Genomic DNA, 7,586 nt, shown 5'->3' with positions numbered 1-7,586 from the left:
GAACCCGCGAAAGTTATTTTTCATGTAAAACCAATATCTTCTCATTAGGATGAGAATGTAAAAAGATGATATTTAAGCAGTAATTGCATCACTCGAACTTTATGCACATTGTCCGAATCCGCGCTTCATAATCACTGCTTAAATGTATTGTACTTGAATGTAATCACTGCTTGAATGTACAGCGTTCGGTGCTTCCGATTTCGCAAAAAGGATTCCGGTAGGTCAATGTCAGAAATCACCAAAATCGTTAGGATTCGCACGAATTCGTTTGTTTTGTTCCAACGATTTCAAATGAGTCCTGAGTGGTACACCCCTCGGCTGAATGTCTTATAAACCGCAGATCTTCGGCATATAATCTCGTGTAATAATCTATTTTTCATTGCGCGATGATGTCATTTATACTCCGTTCCCCGGGAGAAGACACTACAGAATGAAAATTGCATAATTAGTATCTTCGAATTTTTTCTATTCGAATAATGTATTACTTGCCTTGAAAAGTTGAGAATTTAAAGGAGTTTAACTGAAGAAACTTTACCACAATATTGATTTTAATGTTTGAAGACAATTTTTATTGGCATTAGGGTCTTACGAAAGTACTTAATTATAAAACATGCATTTCTTGAAATGTTAGATTGGCAAACGTTTCGACAACGGATAGGAGTCCTCCTCACTGCCAGATATCATCAACAAAATTTGCGATTAGTGGAAGACACACTTCGTGACAAGTTTTTAACGAGAATATTTGTTAAAGAGAATATAAATTTCAGATTACATATTTCGGCCCAAAATGAACAAAGTAGTGTTGGCCAAATAGTTCAAAACGCGGAAATTAGGTCAGTTATTAGAAATTCAATATGTTGAAGGTCTATCTGATCAAATTGCGAGAGTTCTCGGGCATTAGGACATAATTGCAGTGTTTAAAAACAAAGGAGACCTTACGTCGGTCTTGAGGCCAACTAAAGATAAATTAAATAAATTGCAAAATAGCGATATTGTTTATGACAGTTGGTGCAAAGGTCAAAAATACAAAGCGGTTTACATAGACCAAACTAAACGTCCGTTAGGAGGAAGGGTTAAAGAAGACGAAAAGAATATAAATAGGGTCCCTAATAAACAGACAATGCTCACTAATTACATAGTATTGAGAATGATTATTTTTTCGTTTGTGATAACGTGAAAATTCTTGCGAATGAATGTCACTATCGCAAACGTCTGATGTTGGAAATGTTTCATATTGCTGGTAATGAGAATGCTGTCAATATAAGAACCGACGTGGATAAACTTTCGAAAATATACTACTCTGTTGAAAAGCGGAACAAATTTTGAGAACATGTGGTCACTATGGTCGTCGCCACCTAAAGGGAACCGGCAACCGGTTCTCTCAATTTTCAAATAGAATTACGGCCACAGTCTTCCACAAATTATAGCACCGTTTCTTTGAATCACGTAAGTTGCAAAATTGGAGGACCTCTGTCAATGCTTTTTTAGTTCTCTTTGTGATTTGCAACAGAGAGGGAGTTGAGAGACAAAGAGAAAGAGAGAGGCGGAACCTTTGTTCGAAACGTTAGACAATCTAACGTTTTAAGAAATGCCTGTTTTATAATTAAGTATTTTCATAATAACCTAATGCCAATGATAAATGTCTTCAAACAAATTTAATAATTGGTTCAATTAAATCCGACATCTTAAAAAAACAGTAAAGATGTCACTGAACAACATTGATTTTGATATCGATTACTTCCCCATTTTGAAACTTAATGCACAAATGACATATTGTTGAAATTGGAATAATTGGCACATTCTGAATATATTATTTTGTAGTCGGTGTTTGCAGAATTATAAATTTTAACTTTTTAATTACAAAAAGAGCGAGTTAGTGAAAAATCCAAGTGTCCACCGTAGAAACCTGTAACTCGAGACCTACGAGCTAACATCTTGTAAAAATCATTTAAATTACTTAAGAAAGAAACCCAAGCAAAATAGTAAATATACAATTGAGACCAATGAACCAATAAAAAGAGAAATTAAGAAACTACGTTTGAAAAAAGGGTGAGGAGACTCCTTTACAAAAGAAACGACAACCCGCATGCACGTCTGTAGGGTCTTCACTCGGGAAAGAGTACAGTTGCAAAACTGGCCAACTCGTCAATTTTGCGAAATGCGGTTTTTCAGGTTTCTGATTCATAAGAAGCATGTTCTATTCATCGGAAATAAAAAACCACGCCAAGAACGGCTAAATCCCTGTTAAAAATACGTTTGAAAATTACAAAGTGCTGCGAGACGATAACAAATAAAGATTATAAAATCGCAATTTTTATTTTTAAATGTATTTCAAAACTTTCCAGCTTTAGAGAAATAATAGCGATCCTTTATTTCGTGTAAGTATTTGAATAATCTAACCAGAATTCTAAGTTTAAGTTTTTTTAAATATTATTCACTTATCTATATCAAATGGTTTGTTTATTTGCAATCCCAACAACTTAATATTTACATTAAATTCAGCGATATCTTAGTTCGATTTTGCTGTAAAACTGATCAACTCCAAAATGAATTGAAAAAGCGACAAAACCCAAAGTAAAAATTTGAATAACTCCACCCATTAACATGCCTTTTCCAATTAGAAATGTTTTTTCAAACAACCCTGTTGTAATGTCACTTAAAATTAAAGAGATTTGGATCCAGCGTACTTTGGCTCGGCATGACAAAAAGTGACCATTTTCTTTTTATAGAAAAAAGTGAGAAGGATAAATTGTTTAAGATTTGAAGTACTATGAACAAATGTGCACAGAATTTTTACATCTTGAAAAAATGTGGTTTCAAAATTTGTTTGTACGATCAAATTTGGAATTTTCAACTTTTTGACCAAATTGAAAAAGTTGTTATCATAATCTTATAGAGCTTTCAAAAAGCAACCTTTTTCTTCTGTAGAATTTTTTTCGTATCATGCGTTGTTTGGCCTAAATTGTTCATACTATGAATAACCGTGCAGGGAATTTTTAAATTTTAAAAAAAGTGGTCTTAAATATATTCAAAATGTGCCCACTTTTTGAATTTTAATTCAAAATGGCTAGCTAACGAATGTAACCTTTAATTTAGGACACTAAACGAGTGTCGGGCAATCTAATAAATTACTTGTTTTCAAAAGTTATCGTTTTCACAGACAGATATACAGATATACAGACAGACACATTCGTAAAAACCTGGTTTTCGGATTTAGGGGTCTCAAAACGTGAACATTGGACAAAATCTGCCCCCCCCCCCCACCAGATCTTGATGAGAATGTAAAAATTAGTTTTTCTCCTAAACTTTGGCTTTTGAAGTTGGCTGGTTTTGCAACTAGACGATACAATACATGAGTAACATGGCCCCTTCTAGTCACTTTTTAAATGCCAAGTTTTCAGAGTATCCCTAAGCGGCAATGTGCCTTATGTACCTTTTTAGTTTATCTACTGGAATTAAAGTAAAAAACCTCCTTCTGAGCTGACGTATTAGACAATTTTTATCGGTACGAAACAGTTTAATTGAAAAGAAGCTTCCAGTCATGAAGAAATATTGTCCAAATGAGGTTATGCCTGATTGCCACTTTTTTTACCCTCTATGAGTTGAATTGAGACAGTAACAAGAAATTAAATACTTATTCAGAAAATAAACTGATGACCTGTCCCTCAAAATGTCTAGTTACTGAATTCAGGGGGGAAATTTTGACAAAGAAAATTGATTTAGTTTCACAAAAATTAAGTTTTAGATTTAAGGTTAGAATTTTAGGGATTCTGAAAAGTTACTAAAATCGTGTCAAGAATTAGAATTTTTATTTTCTTTAATGACACGTGCCAGCAAGATGTTGAACTGATGAATACAGGGAACAAAATTGTATCGAAAAAAGTTATTAATTTTCAAGACAGTCAATTTCCAATCGGACAGTGTCGCAGTCTAACAGACGATTTTTCGCTGTTAGGTAGCGATAAAGAATAAAATTTCTATTTTTTTATTACTGAACCATGAAGATATTAAAATATATTTATTTTTTATTTTTATGTCTGTTCGAACGGGGTGCACTAAAATGGCGAAATCTATGAGATACTTAAAACTTACCAGCGGTCAATGATGATTCGAGTTTGAGGTTTGAACTCTCAGAAGGTACACTGGTGCGAATTCGCACCGTTGTTTTGGAAAAGTTGGTAGCATTTAATCATATACAGCTGTAAGGAATTATTCTCACCACGACAAATATGTCCAAACACCAACTTTGACCTACCGGGAAAAATACTAGATTAACATTCTCGATGAAAAATAGTTTTTCATGATTGTGTGTTCCTTTAACTGCAAAATCCTGCAATGTTTAATTAATTTGTATAAAATGCGAAGAAATGGCGAATTTTTTCGAAACAAGTGATTTTTCGAAATCACCACCAATAAAGCTTCCTTTTCCTGACGGATTAGGATGTGGCCTTATACAGCTAAGATATATTCAACTAATTCCCCATCATAATTACCAGCTCATATTCGAACTTTAAAGGTATACTTTTAATGCAGAAGAACTAATTAAACTAAAAACAGGAAGAAAGTACCATTAAACGGATAAAAATAAATATGGTCTCTACGATTATTATAATATTTTGGTTACTGGATGCCATTTAGAGTCAGAAACGGTCACACAGAAAAACGCTGGTGTTAAATTTGTTGCAGCTCAAATTTCATTGGTCTCCAAATGAGCATTTAGGACAATTTTCAGTCTCAAATTTATTCTTCTGAACGCACTTGCACATCTGAGCATCTAGGGGAATGTATCATTTGGAGACTGAATTTTGGCTCATGCCGAGAGTTTTGGAGTGCTAACCCGCGCTGTCAGCCACCTTAACACCTGTCAAAGCAACTGTCCACTTTGCGATATTAAACTAAATAATTGTTAATAAGGAAATTAATTGAAATAATATTTACCTCATTTTCACCTTTCTTTCATTTAGCTGTGCGTACTAGTCACTTAGAATAAAATTATAACTTCCAAATGTTAGGTTAGTCATGGCCGTCGACATTTAAACTAAAACCTGCTTGTATAGAAAAAGTCATGACTGTCTACATATTGGTATCTGAAATCTTGAGGGCACCACTAGCGGCAAAAGAAATATGGCGGGCGACAGTAGGCAGATGACTCACAAGACTTATGTAAAAACATTGGAAATTAGTCTTAAACCTTAAAAATTAAAGTAATAATAATAGCTCTAATTTGTAATTTCACAAAATCTACACAGGCATACAGGACACCTTCTATTCTGTGAAAAAGGGGTGGAAAATGAAACTTCGGTTTCTATTATTGCATTTTGTTTGCAAACTTCGAATTTAAAAACTCTTGTTGTCTAAATAATAAATTCTTCAATTTTTTCCCCTCATTAACATTTGAAATGTAATATTAACTATCGACATGTCAATGCAAAATTTAATTTATATTAGCTTGAAATAAAAAATCAGCAGTAACTGTTTTCAGATTTGAGGTTATGTTAATATATTTGTACTTAAAATAATATTTTTATTTATAACCTGCTTCGATTATTTTCACTCGAAATGCTGAAAAATTATTGAAGAATAAAAAAGGTAAGTACTTGATGATGATTCTTTTTCTTCAATCTTTTTTATTGACAGTGGAACAAACAGTAAATGATGCAAATGTACTATAAGATTTTTCATAATTTTTTTTTAAACAGGAGTTTATTTCCATTTCAGAAAAACCGAACAGTTTCATGCTTTTGATCAGTAAAAGAGCAACCAAACACACAACAAAACACGTCAAAATTTACCTACGCTTAGGGCTTTTCGATTCTGTCACCAGGTGGCGTATTCGAGTTCTTCCGATTCCAATAAAATGAGATATTTTGACTTCAACCACCAACTAACTTCACTTTGTTGAACACAGAATATCTAGAGGAAATTTCTTCGAACGAACATGCATCAATTTGGATGCAGAGCTTCAAGACTTAGTTTTTACATCGCGGCTTTGGTGGTTTGAATGTCATCTCGGTTTCGACTAACCTAAGATTTGAAAATTATATTACGCGCAGCTAATTTCACTTTGTTGAATACAGAAAATCGAGATTATACTACGGCAAGTACAATTTTTAATTCAAGACACTCATAGTCAACGGTAAATGATGGGAAATTAAAAGTTAGGTAACTATTATATTTATCAGCATACAAAATATATTGTCAACTTACTTAAACGCGGAACTACTTTTTTTAATTGAAAAATTAACTATTTCATATTTTGTCGAACTCTTATCATCTCCCGTTGAAAATACAAACATTTCTGAATACATTTTTATTAAAAATAGTAATAATTATAATAACAATTTAATTCAATATTTTGCTAAAAAATCTTTCTTTAAGTAGATTAATTTAATTTTTACTTTAAAATTCCTTTACAAATTCAATATGTAGTTTAAAATTTATGTATTTTAATCGAAACAAATCTTTTTTAGTAGAAGATTAATCTTTTGGGTTTAAGAGTCATTGCTTTGATTGAAAATTATTGGTTTTTTAGTGGAAATTAGTTTTTTTAACTAAAATCTTCACTCTTCTATTTTGTCGAAAATCCATCTTTTCTCATAGGCATTTAATATACATGGCTCGCAATCCATCTTTTCATTAAAAGTTTACAATGTTGTTGAACAATTATCTTTTGTTTGTACAAAATTGATCTTTTTTGTTGCAAATGCAACCATTGTGCTGAAAACTGATTTCTTTGTTTCAAGATTTATTATTTACGGTAAAAATTAATTTCTTTGATTAAAAATGTTACTATTTTGTTGAGAATTCGTTTTTTTTTTTGGTTGAAAATGATTTTTTTACATAAGAATTGAGCCATTCCATCTTTCAAATATTGAATACTATTGATAGAAGGAAAAAATGTTAGAAATAAAATTTGTGAATCTAATGTAAACGTATCTTTTTTTTTATTCAAAATATTTTTCTAAAATAAATATTATTCTAGATAGTTAAGGTTTCTTCTTCGGACTTTTGCTGGCACCAAATCACGAACCGTAGCTATCTCGCCCACTTTTTTTTATCGAATTTGGCGGGAAAACGCCAATTCACGGTTGTTTTTTTTTATATTAAGGTTAAAACACGAGCCCATCTGATATTTGTCACTTCGGATTTGGATTTAGCAGGTCAAAATAAATAAGAGCACACTGCTCTGGTCCGCTGGGCAGACCACATTCTATTTTTCTTTAATTTGGCGGAAAACCGCCTTTTTTGGTGGGCTGTGTAATTAATTGTTTAAATAATTATACAATTTTTTAAACAAAATTGAATACTCCCAGCAATTATAAAATATCACATTTAAATCAGAAAATGCGATTATTTTTCCATTTTTTTAATAATTTACATTTATTTAAACAATTAAACATTGCTTAAAAATTCATAAGAAATATTAAAATGATCAATTAGTGATTATTTGCTCAATTTTTCGAAAATCCAAAATTTCCAAATGTTAATCAAATCGGACTTTGAAGGGCCTGGTGGCACAAATATTGCAAATATGAAAAAAATTCGGAATTATTTCCTTCGGAAATCAAAACTGGGGGGGGGGGGGG

The sequence above is a fragment of the Belonocnema kinseyi genome, chromosome 1, assembly GCF_010883055.1.
Source record: "Belonocnema kinseyi isolate 2016_QV_RU_SX_M_011 chromosome 1, B_treatae_v1, whole genome shotgun sequence".
NCBI lineage: Eukaryota > Metazoa > Arthropoda > Insecta > Hymenoptera > Cynipidae > Belonocnema > Belonocnema kinseyi.
This window is presented reverse-complemented; position numbering follows the sequence as displayed.